The sequence below is a fragment of the Hemicordylus capensis genome, chromosome 2 (assembly GCF_027244095.1).
Source record: "Hemicordylus capensis ecotype Gifberg chromosome 2, rHemCap1.1.pri, whole genome shotgun sequence".
Lineage (NCBI taxonomy): Eukaryota > Metazoa > Chordata > Lepidosauria > Squamata > Cordylidae > Hemicordylus > Hemicordylus capensis.
Window position 1 is genome coordinate 360537252 of NC_069658.1, and position 24070 is coordinate 360561321.

At 43.8% G+C, this 24070-nt stretch overlaps 1 long non-coding RNA gene across 1 annotated transcript in view; it reads right to left on the minus strand.

The window, feature by feature from the left end:
- Positions 1–24070, minus strand: part of LOC128347351 (uncharacterized) — a 97692-nt gene that overhangs the window by 25600 nt on the left and 48022 nt on the right. Inside the window, exons 2-3 of the long non-coding RNA XR_008317522.1 lie at positions 12793–13091; positions 12392–12480 (exon numbers count right to left, since the gene is read on the minus strand). This is a non-coding gene — a long non-coding RNA (uncharacterized LOC128347351). The remainder of the gene's footprint in view (positions 1–12391; positions 12481–12792; positions 13092–24070) is intronic.

Here is a 24070-nt window from a genome sequence, read left to right on the forward strand (position 1 = left end):
AGCGTAAGAGCTGGCCGTTTCTCCACCCCCCGTCCGCTTCCCGCTCAGCCCTTATTTATAAACATTGCAGAAGAAATATATATATTTTGCTTTAACATTATTTAAATAATAAAATGAAGTATCTTTGAGAGAAATGTATCATTCTCTTGGGAAATATGAAGTTGCCCATGGAAAAATTCTTCACTGTAAGAGAGTGAATGTCCAAAATACAAAACAAAATATCCACTCCCCCACACAAATAAACACACCAGCTCTCTCCCAAAGTTCAGTCAGCTTGAAGTCAAGTTCAACTTGTGTTTTGTCTTCAAAATCTAGTTATGAATGTGGGAAATACAAAGCATGGGATTTGCTTGCTTAATATGCTAGAACACATTTTGACATTAATCCTGCTCAGGTGTTCACAGAGAACTCCATTGAACTAAGCCTAAATGGCTTAGGTCCTGGGTATTTAAGAGAGTGTCTTCTTCACTATGAGCCCCACCACCCATGGAGGTCATCTGAGGAGGTCTGTCTCCAGTTACTGCCAACTTGTTTGGTGGTCACACAGAGACGGGCCTCCTCGGTTGCTGCCCCGAGATTGTGGAATGTGCTCCCTGCTGAGTTATGATCCTCCCCATCTCTGGAAATTTTTAAAAAAACATTTGAAAACCCATTTTTTTACCCAAGCTTTCTCAGGTGTTTTTTTTTTTTAAATACTGTTTGTTTAATTTTATGGTTTTTAAATTATTGTAGGGTGCCAACCACCCCCATGGGTTTCTAACCCATGGGGTACTTGGTTCTGTTGTTTCAGAGGTGTTCTCAGTGTGGATTCTATGATAGCAAATGAGATTTTCAATGAGACACCATGAATCCACTCACTCTCATTTGCTATCATAGAATCCACACTCAGAACACCTCAGAAACAACAGAACCAAGTACCCCATGGGTTAGAAACCCATGGGGGTGGTTGGCTCCCTATGTGCACTACTTCACCACTCGCTCTGGGCCACCCCAGCACCCCCCAAGTGCACTTATGGGGCTGCTGAAAGCTCCATTATAGCTTATGAGGAAAAACCTTAAAGACGCGTAAACTTCAACAATTCACCAAAAATCAGCCCTCTGCCCAAATCCTTTGAAAAAATTCAGGTAGCTTCCTTGCCCCTACCTGGCACTACCACCAACCCCACACTGCTCTAGGCCACCCCTTTGCCCCGACATGAAGCTATACATTTGCTGACACCTCCATGCTTCTTTATGGAGAAAAACCTTAAAGACGCGTAAACTTCAAAAATCAATTAAAAATCAGCCCTTTGCCCAGTTCCTTTCAAATAATTCTGATAGCTCCCTTGCCCACCCTAGGAACTACCACCCACCACACTCCACTCTACAACACCCCTTTCCCCCTGACGTGAAGCTATACATTTGCTGCAATCCTAATTATTCTCTATAAGGAATTCAAAAATACTTTAACAATTCACCAATAATCAGAGGAGTGTCCAATTGCCTTGGGGTTTTTTGGGTGGTAGGCACCCCTGTCTGTCTACCACCCACCCCACTTTTGTGACCCTAGGTGCTCCACAATAGGGGATATGGACTGGTTCGGGTCCCATTATACTCTATGAGAAAAATAATTGAAAATATTTCAAATATTCATTAAATATCGTAGGACTGTCCTATTGCTTCAGGGTTTGGGTGGTTGTTGGCACCCATGGGTGCTCCACAATAAGGTATAATGGCCTGGTTCAAGTCCCATTATATCCTATGAGAAAAACATAAAAATTGTTTTCAAAAATTCATTAAAAAATCATACGAGTGTCCAATTGCTTTGGGGTTTGGACGACAGGTACCCCTGGGTGCCAGCTACCATACTACCAATTTTTGGGTGTTCAAACTGGTCCAAACTGGTCCTAACCAGTTTGAATCAAACCACCCCCTAGTTCGGTTCAAATTCGAAACTGCAGCTCGAATCTGATGGCTGGTTTGGTTCGAATCTGAACCTCCGAACCACCCAGGTTCGGATTCGAACTGGTTTGGATTCAAACCAGTTCGCACATCCCTACTATGTATGCAGCTACAGAAAGAGCAGCAGCAGCAGGCAAGCAGGCAGAGCATACTTGGGAAGTGGGAGGAGAGAGAAAGAGGGAAGAGGGGTGGCATGAGCAGGCTTTGGCCCAGTAGGTGAAACTGGTGAGGCAGGGTAGGATGGGATTGAGTCTCAGCTCAGGTGACCAAATGCAGTGAGCAGACACTGTTCTTAAGTCAGAAATCTCAGACCTTATCTGTTAATTTGATAGAGAAGCACAAAGTAGTATGTTTATTGCAGTCACAGACCACAAAGGATGTTCTCATGACCTGCTCTACCCAGGCAGGGCTGCCCTAGTCCAGGTAAATGAGAAGCACTGGTCATGAGAAGCACTGGGATTGGTCCTGACCTTGGTGCTCCTTGACCAGGAAGCCTGGGTTTTGTACCTGGGCTAAAAGTGAGGTAGGAGGGTGTGTGCGTGCCCTCCTTCCCAATTCCCTGGTCACGTGGATGACTGGGCTGCTGGCAGCTCCTCCCAGGCCATTTTGTCCATAAAGGATGGAAGAAGGAGTGCCTTGGCCTGAGGGATTTCTACAATGCACTTGGCGAGGAATCCACTGTGGGATTTGCGAAGGCTGGGTGTCCTTCCCCCAGCCTCTCTGTTGCTGCACTGCTCGCTGCAGTGGCGGTTGTCTGGGAGTATGGTGCAGCAAGTGGGGTGGCAGCAGCGGTCACCTGGGGGAAGATAAGACCAATCCTGCCTTCTCTCTGGGCCTCCCCGGCCCTGGGAAATAAGATCATGTGAACAATCTCACAGTGTGACAGCCAAAGGAGAAAATGTCCTCTAGCTACATGACTGAATCCTGAAACCCCTGAATACAGCCCTGAATAAAATGGAAAAAAATTGACTGTGAACCAGTTCCAGGGCACTATGTTATCCATGATAGTCAAGCAATAATTTTGGAGCAAGCTGAGGCTTATCCTCATTGGGAAATACATATCTGTATTGAGATTGTCATGGCGTTATCAATATAGTACAGGATAAAATAATAGCTTGGTGCAGCCTGACCCATTAGAAATGGAGGCACCTTTGGCAAATACAGGCACAGATTTATGGAAGATTTGTGTAATAGGCAGCTTAATATAGTATTTCTGTCTATGTGACACTTCTGCATTTGGTTTCCTGGCGGGGGTGGGGAGTCCATATTTCCATTCCCTGCAAACTCATTTTTGCCTGAATTTGTATTATTCGTGCAGCTGGGTCAGGAGTCTAGTCTTAAAAGTTTTTCCCCAGCTTGTTTAGTCTGCAGGTTACTGATAACTGGCGCCTTACTGGTTTGAAGACTTTCCAACTAATTTCTGCATTTCTTACTCCACCTTAACTCTCCAATTAATTTCCTGCTTCCCAAAAGCTTTTCTATAAAATAAAAATTAAATGTCTTTGTTTTCCAAAGCTTAATTATAAACACACACCTTGTACTCTCTCCTTATTCCCCCAAGCAATTTGCCTTTTTGGTGGGGGTGGGGGGTGGGACAGAAGTGCACCTGTTCAGTTTATGAGACATCAATAGAATTGAACTGCATATTCTCTAGTGAATATTTTTGCACAAAATAGGAGCTCTTGGGACCAAAATGTTTCTTGAAAGACACCCCCAAACCTACCATCTTAATGCTTGTTCATCAGTATTCACAGCCTAATCATTAGCTGCATCAACACCCTTTTTGTTTTAAAATCACCCTACTTCCTAATAAAGATGATATTGTCACGATAGTCAATGAGATCTGTTTTATAGCTGCTTCCCTCAAAAACACAAAGCAATCTTATATAGATTTGACTAAGAGTTTGTTCAGAAACAACTCCATTTTATCCTTCTCTTTCCCCTCCCTTTTCATTTTCTGACTCCATCCCGCCCACCCCTACAGGACCCCCACTGGGGCAAACTTCTAAACAACAAAACATAAAAGCCATTGAGGCTGTTATCATGAGCAGCCAAGCGGAGGCTTAGGCAGCCAAGCCTGCGTGTGAGAACCACCGGGATCCACGGGGCTCCTGGCGGTGCCGGGGCACCAGACTCAGTGCTCAAGCCCAGCTCTTAGCCAAGGTGTAAGGAGGTTTAGTGAAAAGAAAGGGGCTGGGTTAGTGGAAATGGCTGAGTGGAAAGAATGAACAGATTAGTGAAAGAAAGTTTACAACTGGCTACTATGTAACAACAAACCTGGAATGAGGCAATCAGTGAAATCCTATTTGCTTATCAAACTACTCATTCTACGACAGGGAAATCACCTTTTGAACTGCTAAGAGGACACAAAGCTACTATGACACTTTCCCAATGGCAACAACTGATAGGGCTTTCCATGCCATCTCATCCAGGGGTTGCAGTTTCACTACTGGATAAGGGAGACGTAACAAAAATACAAATCATATGTGGCTCAGAAAGGGTGCAAATCAGCAAATATTTCAGGTGGGGGCTTTATTCGAGTATGGCTGCCTTATAAAGTGAGAAAGGGATGTTCCCAATATTCTAGACCAAAACAAATAATTGAAATCTGAGTACTGTCATAATGGATTATGGAAATAAATGGAATAGTTTCATACTGTTCCATTTCAGTAAAATACAACAATTCTTGTGGGGACATCAAGAACAACTGAGTTGGTATGTGACCCATTTTGAGAAATATGAACCTCACCCCTGTGTTTTGTGGCTCTTCCTCCTGTCGAATCTAGAGGAAAGAGCTCTGGTATGCAAGGACAAGACAGTGGAGTTGAATCAGGAATATTAACAGTTTAATGAGACAGATATTCTTTACAGATAATATTGATATTATTTCCAATATTGAGTGCAGTCTGCCTTTAGTGCTCTTGCTGCTGGTTTTTTGTTAGCCCCACCTCTACTCCAGAACTGGAATAAAAGTAATTAAAGCACAATTCAAAAGCTGGCCTGGGTCAATGAATGGATTAACCAAAACCGCCACACCTCCTATGCCACAAAACCATTGTTGCCATAAAGCTAGAATATCATTATGGGGTCAAGCAAGAACACTGTATTGAGAACATGATCTTAAATATTCCTAAACATTTGCATATGTTGCTGAATTAAGCTCAGGACATATCAGCCGCAGAGCCAGTCGAATGGCGGCCTGGGTCTGGCCGCTCTTGGCGGCCCACTCCAGATATGCCTGTGTGCATAATGTCATACACACAGGGGTGTGGCTCGGGCTCTGAAGAAGCCCACAGCAAACTCCCCCCTCCCGCCAGGGCTACTGAGAGCCCGAGCGAACTCTCCATCTATTATTTCAGGCAGCACCAGCTGCTCAATAGGACGTTTTCCTCTTTCTCTCCCTCCGGAGAGGGAGAGTAAGGGGAAAACATCCTTTGGGCAGCTGGCGCTGCCTGGAATGATAAGCTGAGAGCTCACTCAGGCTCACGGCAGCTCGGGCCACACCCCTTTGCATGTGACATCATGTGCAAAGGGAGCCTGGCCCAGGCTGCCGAGAACCCAAGCAAGCTCCCAGCTCATCATTTCAGGTAGCATCGGCTGCCCAATAGGCCGTTTACCCCTTTCATTCCCTCCAGAGAGGAAGAGAAAGGAGAAAACGTCCTATCAGGCAGCTGGCGCTGCCTGAAATAACCAACGGAGAGTTCGCCCAGGCTCTCGGCAGCCCGGGTGTGGGAGGGGTGAGTTTGCTGTGGGCTCCTCCGGAGCCTGAGCCACAGGGCTTGGGCAGCCCTTTTCATTGGCAGCCCAGGTTCCTTGAACCCATTGACACAATGGTGGCTACACCCCTGGGGCATATTAATACAGGAAATGCAGTAACCACTCCTCATGGTTTGCTGAGACTGTATGTAGGCTGGGCCTTCTTTTGTGGACCAGGTTGTTCTGCCCACCCAACAATGAACCTTTACCATCTGTGTGGATGGGAGGTCAAGATAGCTATTTTGAAGCTTGGGCAGCATTACATTCTTGCATGAATGCAGATTTAATGTTGCAATCCTTAGTCCAAAATGCAGGTTTCCAAACTGGGAGCCTTCAGATGTTGCTGAACTACAACTCCCATCAGTCCCAGCTACAATTTATTGTGGCTGGGAAATGGATGATGCGAGCTGTAGTCCAGCAACATCTGGAGGCTCCCAGTTTGGGAACCACTGCCTTAATCTGTTTTTTCTGGAGGAATTATATTCAAGTATATTCTAGAGAATTGCTGTAGAATGTGTACATTGTAGAGAAAATTTGAAAGCAGCATTTTACTATGATTGGCGTGCTTCATTATTCATTTTCCTGACATTTCTGCTAAGCAATTCAAGTCTTATTATGGTTTGCAATAAAGTAGACTCATCACAAAGCTTAATTTCAATGCTTAACTTTTATATTTTAGTCAGTCTATTATGTGAAAAGTAAAATACATGAGACTCAGTGAAATGCATACTGTTATTTCTCAAGAAGCATAAAAATATTACTGCACGAAAAACCTTCTGCCTGGTAAACAGAAATCATGTTGAGATTATCAGGTTGGAAGCATGTTTATATTTACATACATATGAGTGGTTTGCACACATACATACTGAGGCATACTGTCAGCATCACTTAATACTTATTGCTAACCCCTTAGCTCATTTTAATTGATGTTTTATTCATGTACTCAGGGTGGTTTAAAAAAATGGATGGCTATTTACTGCATATGATTGTGACGGTTGCTGATCACTGCATTTTGGAAGCTGTGATTGGAGGGAAAGGGAAGAGGCCACAGGCCACCTCTTTAATCAATTCTCCATCTCCATTCAATCTATTTATTTATATATGTATTTATTTTAAATAAGAAGTTGTGGTAAGAACTAATCTACCTACTTTCCTTTCACTATAATCTTAAATGATAATTACCATCTTTAAGGTTAGCCCACTTCTGCCTCAAATGTCCACACACCCACCATTTTGAATGGGGTGGATGACATCATCACAACTAAGCCTTTGAGATGTCCCTATGTGTTGCTACAACTGTACCAAATTTGCTTCACATTGGTTAGGTTGTTCATAAGTTAGCCCACTTGTGCCTCATACATTCCTGGTCTGCCACCTTGAATTGCAGTGGATGCCACTGAGGTGTCCCTATGTGTCCCAACAACTGTACCAAATTTGGGTCAAATTGGACCAGGTACTGAGAAGCTGATAGGGAGACACTCACATGCATGTGCGCGCACAAAGTGGGTGATTTCATAAACTTACTTTCCTTAAGGAAAATAAGCTTACAATTATACTCTGACTTCCTTAAAAACAAAAACAAGCCAGCTTACACAACAAAGTTTTAAAACCATTTAAACACAACAATAAAACAATAAAAATCAGTAAGACTACTGTCCTTTTACTATAATCTTAATTGTAAACCATACAAAGACAGAATTCTGGGTCGGTCTACAAATCTGAAAAATAAATATATAAATACTATCTGCTCAATGTAGCCCACTTGCACCTCAAACATTTATGCACCTCCCATCTTGAACTGGGGTGGATGATATCATCACAAACTACACCGCTGAGGTGTCCTTGTACCAAATTTGTACCAAATCTGTACAACTGTACCAAATTTGTACCAAATCTGTACAACTGTACCAAATTTGGTCCAAATCGGTCCAGGCATTGCAAAGTTGATAGGGACACACACACACACACACACACCTCACACCACAAACAACTGGGTGATCTCATAAGCTTAGCTTCCTTAAAGAAAGGCTAAAAATCAGGGAAAGTGAACTGAAAAAGGCAGGTCTTGGCCAGCCATTGAAATATCCCCAAAGCTCGATTGGCAGGTAGCCAAACTTCCCAGGGCAGTGAGCTTCAGAGGATGTGGCAGCCACTGAAAAGACCCTCTTTTTCATGGAAACCAAAGGAGAAACACACAAAAGGGCCTCTCAAGATGTTCTTATGGGATGGGCTTATTCTTCTGGAAGAAGGCAGTCCTTCAAGTAACTTGGTCCTAAGCCATTTAGGGCTTTAAAAATTAACACTAGCACCTTCAATCACACTTGGAAACAAACTGCTAATCAGGGCAGTGGGGAAAAAAAGAGAGAGTGTATAATAATTTCTGGTGTACAAGTCAAACCCCTCCCAGTTGCATTCCAGACCAGTTGACATTTCCAAACGGTTCTCCAGGGCAGTCCCACTTAGAGTAGATGACTGTGATATAATCAATAAGTAATGAGGGCATGGATTACCATGGCTAGGCCTGACTGAGATACAGCTGGCACACCAGCTAAACCTGGGCAAAAACCCCCAGGCTACTGCTGACACCTAGGCATCCAGGTACAGCCCTGAATCCCGGAGAATCCTCAAGCAACAAATCTGCTTCTTCAAGGGGAGCACAACCCCATCTTAGAATCATTGCCAATTCAGCAGTTAGATTCCATCTTTCCACGGCCAGCCAAGATCACAGATGTACAGTAGCCCTTTGCTGTGGGGAGAGTCCTCACAGCCCAAGGCGGCTGCTGCATGAGTATTTGCTACCAGAAGTATGTTGCTGGGACTTGGGGTTTGTTCCTCTCTCACAATTTTTTTTTAGCTTGTACTTCCATGCACCGAATGCAGTATATATCACCACGTTTGAAGTAGCCATATACTGTTACTTCACTTCATGTACATGCACTACACATATGCCGATTAAAGCTCTCTGCTGCACACACATGTGCCCTCTCTCTCTCTCTCTCTCTCTCTCTCTCTCTATATATATATATATATATACACACACACACACACACACACACACACACACACACACACACACAGTGGTCCCTCGACTTACAAACTACTCAACATAAGTATTTTTCGAGTTACAAACGGCAGTTTTAGATCCGGTTTTAGATGCGGTTTTTTCAACTTACAAATTTTTAGATGGGGTTTCCTCGACTTACAAATTTTTAGATGGGGTTTCCTCGACTTACGAATTTTACATGCGGTTTCCTTGACTTGCCTGCCTGTTTACTGCCTGTTTATTCTTGAAAAGAAATGTTCCTGTGCAGTTTGCAAGCCTTACTGGGGGTCTGGGTCTTTTTCTAGGCTCCGGAACGCATTAATCCGTTCCCAATGCATTCCTATGGGAAACCGCTTTTCGACTTACAAATTTTTTGACTTACAAATGTGCATTCGGAACGGATTAATTTCGTAAGTAGAGGGACCACTGTGTGTGTGTGTGTGTGTGTGTGTGTGTGTGTGTGTGTGTATATATATATATTCTTACAGAATGTAGACGAACATATTACAGTGTACACCTTAAACAATAACCCAAAGTGTTCACCAAAATAATATTTCATATCCTCCCTGGAAGACGCTATGGCCCTGGCTTTGCCGAACCTCAGGTAGATGAGAAGAAAGCCTCCCTATGTGTTCATGCTGCTTGGATCTAGGATGGGGTCATTTTGATGTGCTTTTTGATTGATCTTAGACATTGCAATGGAACATAAGAAAGGAATGAGGGCAGAATATAATTTCAATGAACATGCTGTTGCTTCTGAGCTTTTTCATAAATGTACCTGCTGGTAATGGGAAGAGAGAACCTAAATTCTTAAAGAAAGATATTCTACGAGCATTAACAAGGCAAGTAGGAACGTGGCTTATGCAAAACGTGTATGCAGCTCCTAAGAATAGTGTATTGATTTCAGGACTATGAAAAGCTAAATCGTTTGAAGACTGATGTTTTAACTTTATAGGTTCTTGCTCTCTCATTTATACATTGGTATCATTAAAATGTGCAAAGGTCATGCCATGTAAATGACTTTTAAGTTGCTGAACATGTCTCAGTAGCTGTCATTAATAAGAACACTATAAAACCAAAGTCCTCTGGATCAAATCAGAAAGATGAAGTCTGGTTTTGTTTTGTTTTTTGTTCTGTTCTCCCTCCCCCAGTTATTGTATTGCAGCAAATGTTTCCAAAACACATGACTGGGGCAAATATCCCTCATCTATCCCTTTCAGAATATAAATATCATCAGCAATCAATACTCCCCAACTGGCCCCCTTCAGCCTGCTGCACAGACCTGTCAACATGCCTGAGGACAATTTCCTGCTGAAAACACCATAAAGTCTAAAATAAACAACCATGTGATGGTAATGTCCTTTGAATGTTAAGCCACCGTGGCTGATTCAATGTCTGTGGGTCCTAAGCCGAATTATAAATGTTTAGAAGACAAAATTACGAGCACCACAGCACCAAGGATATAAAGAAGGAGCATTCTAAGACTTGATTGTTAATAGGGCTGTTCTCGTGACATGAGCTGCCTGAGTTACCCCAGGTAGCTCGTGTCTTCTGGAGTGCTGGGAGCAGAAGGCATCTGCTCCAGTAGAGGGTAGCTTGATTTTTGTACCCAGGGTTTTACGGAAGTAAAACAAATTTAAGGTTCATTTTATCTCGGTAGGCAATGGTGTGAACAATCACCCCCGGGTAACTGGGCTTCTCCCCGACCCACCACCATTGCCAGCAGTGAGATGGAGGGAACGAGTGGTCATGTGAAGTGGAGTGTCTGCCATACCCAAAGCAGCTGTTATGCTGCATGTGTGCTCCCCCTGCTAACTGGGCAAAGAGGCACCTTTTACCGTGGTGATTCTCTTTATTTAGCAGGGAGAGAGTAACTGGCCCTATCCACCCCCAGCACAGTACTTCCAGTGACTGTTGCTGGTGTGTGTCCTATGTTTCTTTTTAGAATGTGAGCCCTTTGGGGACAGGGAGCCATCTTATTTGTTATTTCTCTTTGTAAACCGCCCTGAGCCATATTTGGAAGGGCGGTATAGAAATTGAATTATTATTATTATTATTATTATTATTATTATTATTATTATTATTATTATTATTATTTTCTTGGTCCATGGAGGACCCAGAGCACTCTTTGCTCTTCTTGGTTGTCCATGCATGGGAGTGGGTGTGCAATTGGGAACCTTTACTTGTTTGCTCTGGTCACCTGCAGGGTCGTGGGAACGATCTTATTATCTACCATTCTCCTGGGCAGAGCTTCAGGGATTCCTCACACCTAGGACAGAGCTTTGGCCCTTTAGCGGCTTTGCAGCACCATTTTTTTCAACAGTCACCATTGGCAGTTGATACTGCTGCTTGGTGAGAGAAGGAGCATTTCAGGAGCGTTTTCAGCTCCCGCCTGGGCAGAGCTCTAGAGACACGACCACCATCACCATACGTGGAATTGTGGTTTCTCTTTTGCTTTTAAATGGATTTTATGCTTCTGATGTCATTTTGATTGAATTTGGTCTCTTACTGTATATCTCGCCTTGTATATAACTGCCTTGGGGTTGTGTTTTTAATGAAAGGCGGTATAGACATGTAAAAATAAATAAATAAACAAACAAACAAACAAATAAATAAATAAATCTTGAACCATTCATTTTTTAAGATTTTGAGTCCCTTGGGGACAGGAGTATTAACATTTAGAAAAAAATGTTGTAAGCCACTCTTGAGTCCATCAAATAGGATGGGATACAACAAACAGGAAACAAACAAACACTCTTTTAAAAAAGTAGAGACAGGGAAGGGAGGGAGAGTGGTTACTGGCTAGAAGCGGATAAATTGTCTGCTGAGAGAGTCTCTAGGGTTCACTTCTGGTCAATGGAAATATATCCACTCTCCCACCAAATATGAACTTTGGAGAATATTTCAGCTTTTATCTCTGCTAGCATAAGGAATAGGGCTGAAATACAAAGGGATTGGGAGAGGAAGGTGAAGGGCCAAAGGCACCTCTGCTTCTTTATCAGCACAGCCACCCCACACATCTATCTATCTATCTATCTATCTATCTATCTATCTATCTATCTATCTATCTATCTATGTCTTGCTGTCAGTCAGTCTGTTTATTTATTTACAATATTAGAACTGAAATCTGACTTTAGAGTTGTTTGCGTAAGATGAATATGGTTTCAGAATAACTTTGTTGTGGTCCCATTAAGTTCTACTTTCATCACTAGATAAAACAAACTTTTCCCATAGGAAAATATTTTGCCTCAAAATATGGCAACCACCTTGTTATAGTTAGGAGTGTGCGCAGACTGTGGTCTGCGGGTCAATCCAAATTTGGTCCGACCTGCAAAGCTGATTCGGCCCAGTTTGGGGACTCAACCCTAACCCAACCATGAACCAGGGTTTAAAACAAACAAACAAACAAACAAACAAACAAACAAACAAACAAACAACCCCCATTTATACTCCACCCTTCCTCCAAGGAACCCAGAGAGGTATATATAGTTAAGTTTCTCCTCACAACAACCCTGTGAAGTAGGTTTGGCTGAGAGAGAAGTGAATGGCCCAGAATCACCCACAGGTTTGGCGGTCCAAGGGCTGATGAGGGTGGTACAGGGTGCGGGGTGGGGGAGCAGCCCTTTAAAAAAGAAACAAGCATATCCTTACCAGTGTTACCACTGCTCCAGGCAGCTTCCTGTTGCTGCTGTGCTCCCCGAACCCCCAGCAGCCTGCATGTGGTGCCCAGTTCCAGTTCCCTGTGTATGAGGGAAAGAAGAATGAGAAGACATAGAGCAGAATGATGATTACTATGAGGAAAACAATTATATTTATTATAGCTCAAGTTGGCTTAGCAGAAAGTCTTTATAGTATCAATAGGCTTCCATCACTGTCCGTTGGATTTTTGGGAGTTTTTCCCAGCATAACTCAGTGCTGCTTGATAGCGTCACTAGAAACCCACAGAGCTTTGCTATAAATATTGAAATGCCCACGCAATTTCAGTTCTGACTCATACTTCACTCTCTGGCCCCCAGCTTCAGTTGCATGCTAATATTACATCTCTTACTTACCAATGGGTGAGAGTCACTGTTGCATTCAGCAGAACTTCCAAAACCTACTCTTGAGAGGCTGATGTAGCTTGACAGGCCAGACTCTTTGGCTCCCACTCATATAGTTTGGGTAGGAAACGGGGGCTTTATTTACAATTATGATGTCAGAACGACATACTCCAAAGTTGACACAGAATTGCCAGTCCTTCCAACAGCTGCCTAAACCACAGAGGACTCTCTTTTCCTGCTGCCTTTTCACATCTTAGATGAAGAGCAGTTAAAGAAAGTTATATTCTTCAGGGTATTTTCCTGAATCTGCACTGCAAGAAATCAAACCATCTTAAATGAAAGAGAGGCAACGGTAGGCACTCTGGACCCATATTAATCAATAAATTAATTACATTTATATACTGCCTCATACAAATGTCTCATGGCAGTTTACAAACAAGCAATAAAACCAGAATTAAAACCAAATATTAACCCAATTAATTTTTTTTTTAAAAAACATTAAAACAATTAAAAACAACCAATTAAAACAGAAATAACGGCAACTATAAAAACCAACTTACAACTAATCAAAGGCTTGGTATAATAAATGCATCTTGAGCACTCTTTCCAAACCTGCTAGTGATGGGGAGGATATTGGAATATGCATAACATATGCATAATAATGTTGTTCCAAACAATTCACCAAAATCATTTTTGGCAAATTCATTTTGAAGGTGGGGGTGGGGAATGAAAGAAGTATGGGGTATAGGCTAAATGGAGCTTTTTGCTCCAAATGTGTGTCTAGTTTCAGGAGGCTTATGGGCACCAGTGGCAGCAACACACCAGTCACCCTCTGGAAATAGCTCTGACCAAAGATATAATAACTGACTTGTTTATTTAAGGGAAGAATCACATTTTCCCATTTACAAATTATAGTGCATCAAATACTGGGGAAAAACAATATCACTTAAGCAGTCTCAGTGGAAGAGGCATGGCAGAACTGTGAGTAACAAATATGTAACAAATGCAGATGTACAGTATTGTGCTTTAAATGGATCATGCAAAAAGGCCCTTGGTGATATTTCCTGCACAATGAATAAAAGACAAAAGGCAATGCAATGAAGAGACAGCATGTGAGAAATTTACTTTTTAATATTCCCCTGAGATCTTTTTCTAAATGGAGCCTTTCAGTCTTCAAGGCACTGGATCTAGTGTCTCTTAGCAGCACATTTTACTTTCAAAATGAAAAAATATATATATTGTACACTGCTCGGACCTTACATCTGGCCCCTCTGGTTTTGTGTTTTCCATCTTGCCCTGACGAGGAGCTGTCTGCCAGCCTGCTGTCTTCAGAAAGCCTGACAGCTAACACCTGTGTCGGACAGCATTCCTTTGTGGCAGAAGGGGCTGCTGGGAAGCTTCAGAGACTCATAAATACTGCTGAAGACATGCCAAAGGGGGCCAGCCTTTGGGGCCAGGCCTTCAGGGGTGGGACTGAGGGCTGGGGGATGGTTGTTCCGTGGGTGAGTGGATTTTGGGAGGGAGGGTCAAAGTGCTGTTTTTATTGCCCTGAGTTGTGCCAGGCCTAGTTGATGAGATGTGTTTGGGCTCTCCTGAGGGGGATGATGCAGGGGGTGCACCTGGCAGTCTTGGAGCAGCTATTGCTGTAGTGGTGGGGAATAGAAGAATTGGTGCTGGCAGAACAGCTGGCCGTTACAGGGGAAGAGAAATTAGTAATTTAGTAACTATTTCAACTTCCAACTGTTCTGTCAACTCTCAGGCCTTGGGGAGCAGCACCAACTACCCACAGAGCCTGACCCTGCTCCTTTGTAATGCCAGGTCAGTTCAAAATAAGACTGAAATTGTTCATGATTTGATCATGGATGAGGGAGCTGACCTGGCATGTATAACTGAGACCTGGTTGGGGGAAGCGAGTGGCCCAGTGTGGGCTCAGCTTCTCCCTCCAGGTTACTCTGTTGTGGAGCAGGTTAGGGGAAGTGGGCGGGGTGTGTGTGTGGAGTGGCTGTGGTCCATAAAAATACTATCTCCCTTATCAGGGCCCCTGTGAGACAGTTGTCCTATATTGAGTGTGTATTTTTGAGGCTGGGAACTAGGGATAGATTGGGGATTCTGTTGGTGTACCGTTCACCCCGCTGCCCAACTGACTCCCTAACGGAGCTGACAGAGCTGGTCGCGGAGTTGGTGTTGGAGTCTCCCAGGCTCTTGGTGCTGGGGGACTTCAATATCCACTTTGGGACTGGCTTGTCTGGTGTGGCTCAGGAGTTCATAGTGGCCATGACAACTATGGGCCTATCCCAATTAATTTTTGAACCAACTCATGTTGCTGCCACACACTGGATTTGGTCTTCTGTTCGGATCGGGGGGTGTTCCGTGGGTGGGGAATCCGGTGGTTACCCCATTGTCATGGACGGATCACTACCTGGTTAAGGTTGGTATCACGGTCACAATCCACCCCTGCAGGGGTGATGGACCTATTAGGATGGTCCGCCCAAAAAGGCTGCTGGACCAAGTAGGTTTCCAAAAGGCCTTGGAGGGTTTTGATGTTGGTGCGGCCGGTGATTCTGTCAATGCCTTGTGGAAACATGGAATAGCGAACTCACCAGGGCAGTAGACATGATTGCTCCTAAGCGTCCCTCCAGGCCTGCTTCTAAGATGGCCCCCTGGTACACGGAGGAGTTGCGGGGGATGAGGCGGCTTGGTAGGCGACTGGAGCGCAAGTGGAGGAGAACCCAGCTCGAATCTGACAGGATGCGGCATAGAACCCATTTGAAGACCTATGCAATGGCAGTGTGCACAGCAAAAAAGCGTTTTTGGTCGGCGCGCATTGCATCTGCGGGTTCACGTAAGGCAGAGTTATCCCAGGTGGTGAGGAGAATAATTTCCGCTCCTTCTGCCTCAAATCAGCTCCCAGAGATACTCTGCCGTGATGCCTTTAGTGGGTTCTTTGCGAATAAAATCTCCTGTATTCGGGCTGACTTGGACTCCACTATTTCTGCAGGGTCTGTGAGGGAGGTATCCAGCAATCCCTCTTGCAGTGTTAGGTTGGATCAGTTTCAATCTGTGACTCCTGATGACGTGGACAAGCTGCTTGGAGCAGTACGGCCTACCACTTGTTCTCTGGATCCTTGCCTGACCTGGCTGCTCCGATCTAGCGGAGAGATTGTTGGAGATGGCCTAGTTAATATCATAAATGCATTGCTGGGGGAGGTTAGGGTGCCTCCTTGTTTGAAGGAGGCAATAGTTAGACCTCTTCTTAAGAAGCCTACCCTGGATCCCTCAGTGATGGATAGTTATAGGCCAATCTCCAATCTCCTCTGGCTGGGCAAGGTAATCGAGAGGGTGGTGGCTTACCAGCTCCAGGAGGTTTTGGAGGAAACTGATTATCTAGACCCATTTCAAACTGGCTTTAGAACGGGCTATGGGGTTGAGACAGCCTTGGTTGGCCTGATGGATGACCTTTACCAGGGAATTGACAGAGGGAGTGTGACTCTGTTGGTCCTCTTGGATCTCTCGGCGGCGTTCGATACCATCGACCATGGTATCCTTCTGGGTCGCCTGGAGGAGTTGGGAATAGGGGGCACTGCTTTGCAGTGGTTCCGTTCCTATCTCTCAGGTAGATCCCAGATGGTGGAGCTTGGTGACAGTCACTCCTCAAAGCAGGAGCTGTTATATGGAGTCCCTCAGGGCTCCATTCTGTCACCAATGCTTGTCAATATCTACATGAAACCGCTGGGTGAGGTCATCAGGAGATTTGGTGCTGGGTGTTATCAGTATGCTGATGACACCCAAATCTACTTCTCCTTTTCATCTCCAGGAAATGGCACTCACTCTTTAAATGCCTGCCTACAGGCAGTAATGGGCTGTATGAGGGAGAACAAATTGAAGCTGAATCCAAGCAAGACGGAGGTGCTCATTGTGGGGGCTCAGAATCTGAGGAGTGAGTTAGATCTCCATGTTCTGGATGGGGTTACACTCCCCCAGAAGGAGCAGGTGCGCATCTTGGGAGTACTCCTGGACCCAGGCCTCACCCTGGTTTCTCAGGTGGAGGCCGTGGCCAGGAGTGCTTTCTATCAGCTTCGGCTGATTTGACAGCTGTGCCCATTCCTTGAGGAGGATGACCTCAAATCAGTGGTGCACCAGCTGGTAACCTCCCGGCTTGACTATTGCAATGCGCTCTATGTGGGGCTGCCTTTGTACGTAGTTCGGAAACTTCAATTAGTTCAGAATGCGGCAGCCAGATTGGTTGCTGGGGCAACCTGGAGAGACCATATTACGCCTATTTTGAAACAATTGCACTGGCTGCCGATATGTTTCTGGGCAAAATACAAAGTGCTGGTTATTACCTTTAAAGCCCTGAACAGCTTAGGCCCGAGTTATCTTAGAGAGCGCCTTCTTCTGCATGATCTGCACCGCACATTAAGGTCATCTGAGGAGGTTTGTCTCCAGTTACCACCAGCTCGTCTGGTGGCGACTCGGAGGCGGGCCTTCTCTATGGCTGCTCCGGGGCTGTGGAATGCGCTACCTGCGGAAATCCGTAATTTGAATTCTTTATTAGCCTTCAGGAGAGCCCTTAAAACGTATTTGTTTGGCCTGGCTTTCCAGGGTTTTTAAATTCTAACCCGATTTTGGGGCTTTTAATTATTGTAACTGTTTAATTGCTGTTTTAAAATGTTTTTAAATTGTTAATTGTTGTTATATTGTTTTTAATTTGTTTTTAGCTTTTCATTGTTTTAGTGGCTTGTTTTAATTGTAAACCGCCCTGAGCCATTTTTGGAAGGGCGGTATATAAATCAAATAAATAAATAATAAATAAAAATAATAGTGATGAGCCTTGAACTGGCCAAGTGCAAGGGGGGAAAAACCAAAGTATTCACTTGTATTTTATATCTGCATAAAAGCTTATTTCAATGGAGCTTCCTAGTACATAATGTATTTCACATGGGGTATTAGTGTTTATATTTTCTCAATTTGGTCTTCCAATTTTTTTTGGGGGGGGATACTGTAATTCATATGTAAAAATGTTTAGGATTATATATGTTATTGCCTCACTATGTTATCTTCTCTTTAATAAACATTACTGAAGTAAACCATATGAGTGAAATTATTTTCATTAATCCAAAAGCCTTCAGTTTAAGATGACAGTTAAGATGCTTTACATTTGCACGTGCCCTAAAAAGGAAGGAAATTGCAAGCTAATGTGCCCACCTTAACTTCTGCACCATATAAGCTGTAAAGACTTAGTACAGTCTGGTACATGATGATGGCTTTAGAAATGAGGCTCCATTTACCCATACTTTACCTTGATCAGAGATGGATCAGACAGAATCAGGGGCATCTCTAGAAAGTGATTAGGGAAGATGCACCTGTTAAAGGTCTGCCTGGATGCATCCCTCCCCAGCCCAATGTCCAACTGAAAGACCAAGGCAAAGTGTGGGTGCATGGAACCTCATCTGCAAGGTCACTTGCAAAAGTGTAAGAAAAGGGGACACTTCACTAAGGTTTGCAAATCTGCTGTCCACTCCATTAATTATTCACCATATATTAAGGATGAGGAAGATGAACCACTTCCTGGCAGAGTTTTAAGTGTGACAGATTCAGAGGTGCTTCTTCTCCATATTGTCAAGTGAAACTTAATGGCCATGAAGTATGGATGCTGACTGATTCTAGTTCTCCATACACTACACTACACTACACTTCTACTTTACAAGAAACTCCTTACTACATCAAATCTGCATCTGCAGCCTTCAGACATCCACCCATGGAGATATGAAGGTTCCCCTGTTGCCATAAATTGATACTTCACTGCTGTCCTGGAATACAAAGGATGTACTGCAGAAGGGAATGTGTATGTGTCACAAAAAGGAGGATATCCCTTAAACTCACATGAGCCCACATCTCCACCCTATTATATATGGATGATGCAGCAATACTCTCAAGGACCCCAATTGGCCTTAAATGAGAACTCAAGACATTGGCCCAGTATTGCAAGGAAGATCTTCTGGAGCTTAATTACCACAAAACCAAAACCATGGCCTTTGCCAAAAGGCCCCAAACCTGCTCCAAGTTTATAGATGGGCACAAGATAGAACAGGTCCCTTGCTTTAAATATCTGGGGATAGTCCTGCATTCCTCTGGCTCTAGAAAGACACATAGGGAAAATACAGCACTAAATGCACGGAGGAGCTCCTCCGCTATTCTTAAGTTCCTCCAAACAAGAGGTGGCCACTATATACCCGCAGTGCTAAAACTGTATGAAGCCAAGCCGATAGTGCAGTTACTCTACGGTGCCTAGCTCGGTCCCTTCTCCAACTTTTCCATACTGGAATGCGTGCAATCAAAGTTCCTATGAGCAGTTCTTCAAGTACCAAGGTGTGTATCTAAAGCTATCCTGTAACTAGAGACAGGCCTGATGAAAGTGGAGGCAAGGGTGTGGATGACTATACTGAACTACTGGCTAAAGGTCTCCCTTTACCCCTCAGGCCTAGCCCCACTAACACTATGTGATGACTTCCAATCCACTTGGAAACAGACAGCTATGAATAAAATAAAGTCCCTGGGCCTAGCCCGGCTTCATTTAGTTAACCTGGGGTACGACCCAGCCAAGGGACTCATCAAACAATGTATTATGGATATAGAGCGCCAATCTGACTTAGGCAAGGCTCCTAACTTCCCTGTAAGTGAAGGACTCAGGTACATCACTGCCCACTTGCCATACCTAATGCAATTGGAGACCCCAAAGCATAGGAGGGCTGTTACACTGGTGCACTGCTATGTGCTTCCTTCAGCTGTGCTTGAAGGTTGCAATAGGAAGATCTCAATCTCAGAGTGCAAGTGCCCCTGTGGCTTAGGGCAGGTAGAAACAGCAGGACATGCTCTTCTGCAGTGCCTCTTCTACAGGGACGTCCATGCCTTCCTTATCTTACCACTATTACATGACTATCCTGGGTGAATTGACCAGTTTTATACCTCTTTGCTGTTCTCTGATAGCAACCCTGCTGCCACCTACAGTATCGCCAGGTTCTGTATGGCAGTGATTAATATCTGGCGGATGATGATCACAAGTGCCCAGAGTCTACCTCTATGAACTAGAGGACAGCCACAGCTACTGCCTTAGTGTGGCAACCCAACAACCTATAGACCCACAACTTCCTTGCTACTATTTACTGGCTTATATTTTTATGTATATTAGATGATATCCTTTAGCTTTTATTAATTTAAATGATGACTGTCATGATTTTATATGTTTTAAATCCTTTTAAACCTTTTCTGACTTTATAACCCACGAACACCCCCCCCCCCGGTCCAGTCCAGGCGATTTCGTGAACAGAAAAATATTTTTAAACAATTTTTAAAAACTTACCCCCTCCAGGGGGTTCTCCAAGGTGGTGGTGGGTCCACGGAGGTTCCCCCCCCGCGCCAGTCTTCCCTCCTTTATGGCCATTTTTATGCCTGTTCGGGCTTTTCCCTGGCACATCGGCCATTTTTGAGGCTGCCGCACCTTCACAATAGGCCTCTGCATGGCCTGGGTCAGATGCCCATTATGCAGGCTCAGTGGGAGAAAGTCCAAATGGGTCAAAAAATTGCCCAATGGGGCCATTTTCAAAGGAGGGAAGGCTGGTGGGGGGAGGAGGAACCTTGACAGACCCCCTGCCACCCTGGAGAACACCCCCCCCAGGGGCAAGCTAAAAAAAGATGAAAAAAACTTCTTCTTCTTCTTCTTTTTAAAGATAAGGCTCGATGAACCCCCAAACTCGGGGGTGTGTGTGTTTGGTCTGGGGTTGAGACGAACCAGGGGTAGTTCAGCTCTTCCTCGAACCTTCGAACCGAACTGGTTCAATATCGAACCAGTTCAGATTCGAACCTCTTTGCATACCCCTACAGCCAGAGCACTGTTAAATTGTAACAGCTTGGAAGGGGTCAGATCACAGACCCATGTGCTGTTGCTGTGATAAATATTCTCAGATTTCAGGGTTTGTCTTCTCCAACAGGGCATTCTAAAAGCAAATTGAGAGGTTGCTGGACTAATTCACACTCCAAACTAAAAATAAAATTCTGAAGACCTGCTAGACCCAGGGTCAGAGTAGAGCACAGTTAATTAGTATGTATACATACTAACAAATAAACAAAAAGAGAATACACAGGGTTTGATCTCTTTCAGTTGGAAATCAAAATAGTTTTCTAATGATGTTAATGGGCTTATGTTAATCTTCCTGGTGAATGATCTGGCTCACACTTTTATAAATTTGCACACTGAAGGACTATAAAAATGAAAACATCCATACATGAGAAGAGCAGAATGGAAAGGAGAAAGGAAACAGGACAAAAGCTTGGATTATTTTATATAAATATGAAATATACTGGGAAAATATGCCAAAATTAAGACTATATAGAACATTAGTAAATATTTCAGAAGAAGATAGTGTTTCCCTCTGATAACAGAATGTGTTGGAGCATGAAACCGTGCATGACATGACTAAACAAGCTGGCTACAGCATGATGAACAACTGGCCATTCTCAGTTTCTGGTTTTACTACAGAGTACACAGTGACAGGTGGTGAGGCTGTGCACTTGGCAAAACCTGTGGATGGACATTCCTCACTCTTATCTTTTGGGCCAGGAGGTAGTAATGGATGATGTAGCCAGCATCATGGTTGCTGACTGAACAGGTGATACTCGGAGAGGGAGCAGGCTAATGACACCAGCAGGGGAAGCTATTCAGTCAGCCACTGTTCTGGCTGCAACTCCCCGCTTTCCCCCTCCAAAAAATAAAGGCAGGGTATTCCCCCCCCTACAAATAGACAACTATTTTTTTCACACCATCATTGTCACAGCATTGGTGGCCATGCAGGGCTACTGACAGCTATTGTATGAATGCAGAGTGGGGCGGAGGGGAGGGGTCAGGTCACTGATATCTAATTCTGGTTTCAGAATGCACATCTTGGCTGATTCCACTTGGAGTAGACATGAGTGGCAGTCTAAAATATATATTTATGGTCTGACTTGGTAGAAGGCAGCTTACTATGTTGCTATGTAAAGCTTCCCTCATGTTTTTTTTTTTTTTAAGGAACAAAAGCAAATACTCTTGAAATGCTCCAGGCATTTGTTATGGCATCAGGATGCAAGAATACGAATAACCTTTGTGGGAAACCGTAACTAAAGCCAAATACATCCCAAATACCCATCTCTTGCCCAAATTGTGTCATCAGATACTGACTGCTTTTGTGTTTGTATTAGCCATGACTAAAACCTGCCACAATGATGCCAGATAGAGCTTGCCACCAATTTAGTCCTAAATTGTAGCATTATAAATGGAGGAAGCCAATATGCATGTAGATTTGATATTCTAACTTCTTCTGAAGTTGCTATTTCAACCTTTGTTCCCAAATAACCTCCACTTCAAGTGGCTCTACTAAGGGTTCCTCATTTCTACAATGGAACTGATTGCATGTGTATTCATATTGTGTATTCATACTTGTATATTCATACTGTGGTATGGCAATTGGAGTCTGTGCACCCTTCTGACTCTTGTTATGACAAGTTATTAGATTGCATTGTCTATTTTCAAAATTATCTTGAATCAGAATCTTGGTTTAGAACTGAGTTTTTCAGAATACTACATATGTAATCTCGTCAGCCCTGGATTAACCATAAGGCAAAACAAGCACATGCTTAGGGCATCAAGGGAAGGGGGGCACCACAGAGTTTCCCCCCTAACTATCATGCCCTTAACTCTTTCACTGAACATAAGAATGTAAGAACAGCCCTGCTGGATCAGGCCCAAGGCCCATCTAGTCCAGCATCCTGTTTCACACAGTGGCCCACCAGATGCCGCTGGAAGCCACAGGCAGGAGTTGAGGGCATGCCCTCTCTTCTGCTGGTACTCCCTGCAACTGGTACTTAGAGGCATCCTGCCTCTGAGGCTGGAGGTGGCCTATAGCCTTCCAACTAGTAGCCAATGATAGACCTCTCCTCCATGAAGTTATCCAAACCCCTCTTAAAGCCATCCAGGTCTTTGGCTGTCACCACATCTTGTGGCAGAGAATTCCACAGGTTGATTATGCGTTGTGTGAAAAAGTACCTCCATTTGTTGGTACTATATTTCCTGGCAATCAGTTTCATGGGATAACCCTTGGTTCTAGTGTTATGTGAGAGGGAGAAGAATTTCTCTCTATCTACTTTGTCTACTCCATGCATGATTTTATAGACCTCTCTATCATGTCTCCCTGCAGTTGTCTTTTTTCTAAACTAAATAGCCCCAGGTATTGTAGCCTTGCCTCATAAGAAAAGTGCTCTAGGCCCCTGATCATCTTGGTTGCCCTCTTTTGCACCTTTTCCATTTCTACAATGTCCTTTTTTAGATGTGGTGACCAGAATTGTACACAGTACTCCAGGTGTAGCCACACCATCATTTTGTATAAGGGCATTATAATATTAGCCGTTTTATTTTCAATCCCCTTTCTAATGATCCCTAGCATGGAATTGGCCTTTTTCACAGCTGTGGCACATTGAGTCGACACATTCAACGAGCTGTCCACCACACCCCAAGATCCCTCTCCTGGTTAGTCACCAACAGCTCATATCCCATCAAAATATACTTGAAGTTGGGGTTTTTTGTCCCAATATGTATCACTTTACACTTGCCAACATTGAACTGTATTTGCCATTTTGTCACCCACTTCCCCAGTTTGGAGATATCCTTTTGGAGCTCCTCACAGTCCTTTTTGGATTTCACTACCCAAAATGGTTTGGTATCATCTGCACATTTTGCCACCTCGCTGCTTACCCCTACTTCTAGATCATTTATGAATAAAATAATAAGCACTGGTCCCAGTACAGATCCCTGGGGGACCCCAATTCTTACTTTCCTCAATTGTGAAAACTCTCAGTTTATCTCTACCCTCTGTTTCTTGTCTTTCAACCAATTTGCAATCCACACATGTACTTGTCCCCTTATCCCATGACTGCTAAGTTTCCTCAGGAGACTTTGATGAGGAACTTTGTCGAAAGCTTTTTGGAAGTTCAGGTATACTATGTCAACTGGATCACCTTGATCCACACACTTGTTGATGCTCTCAAAGAACTCCAAAAGGTTTGTGAGGCAAGATTTATCTTTGCAGAAGCCATGCTGGTTCTCCCCCAGCAGAGCCTGTTCTTTTATGTGCTTTATGACTTTTTTCCTTGAGGATGCTTTCCATCAATTTGCCTGGAACAGACGTTAAGCTAACCGACCTGTAATTTCCTGGATCTCCCCGGATCCCTTTTTGAAAACCAGTGTTACATTTGCTACCTT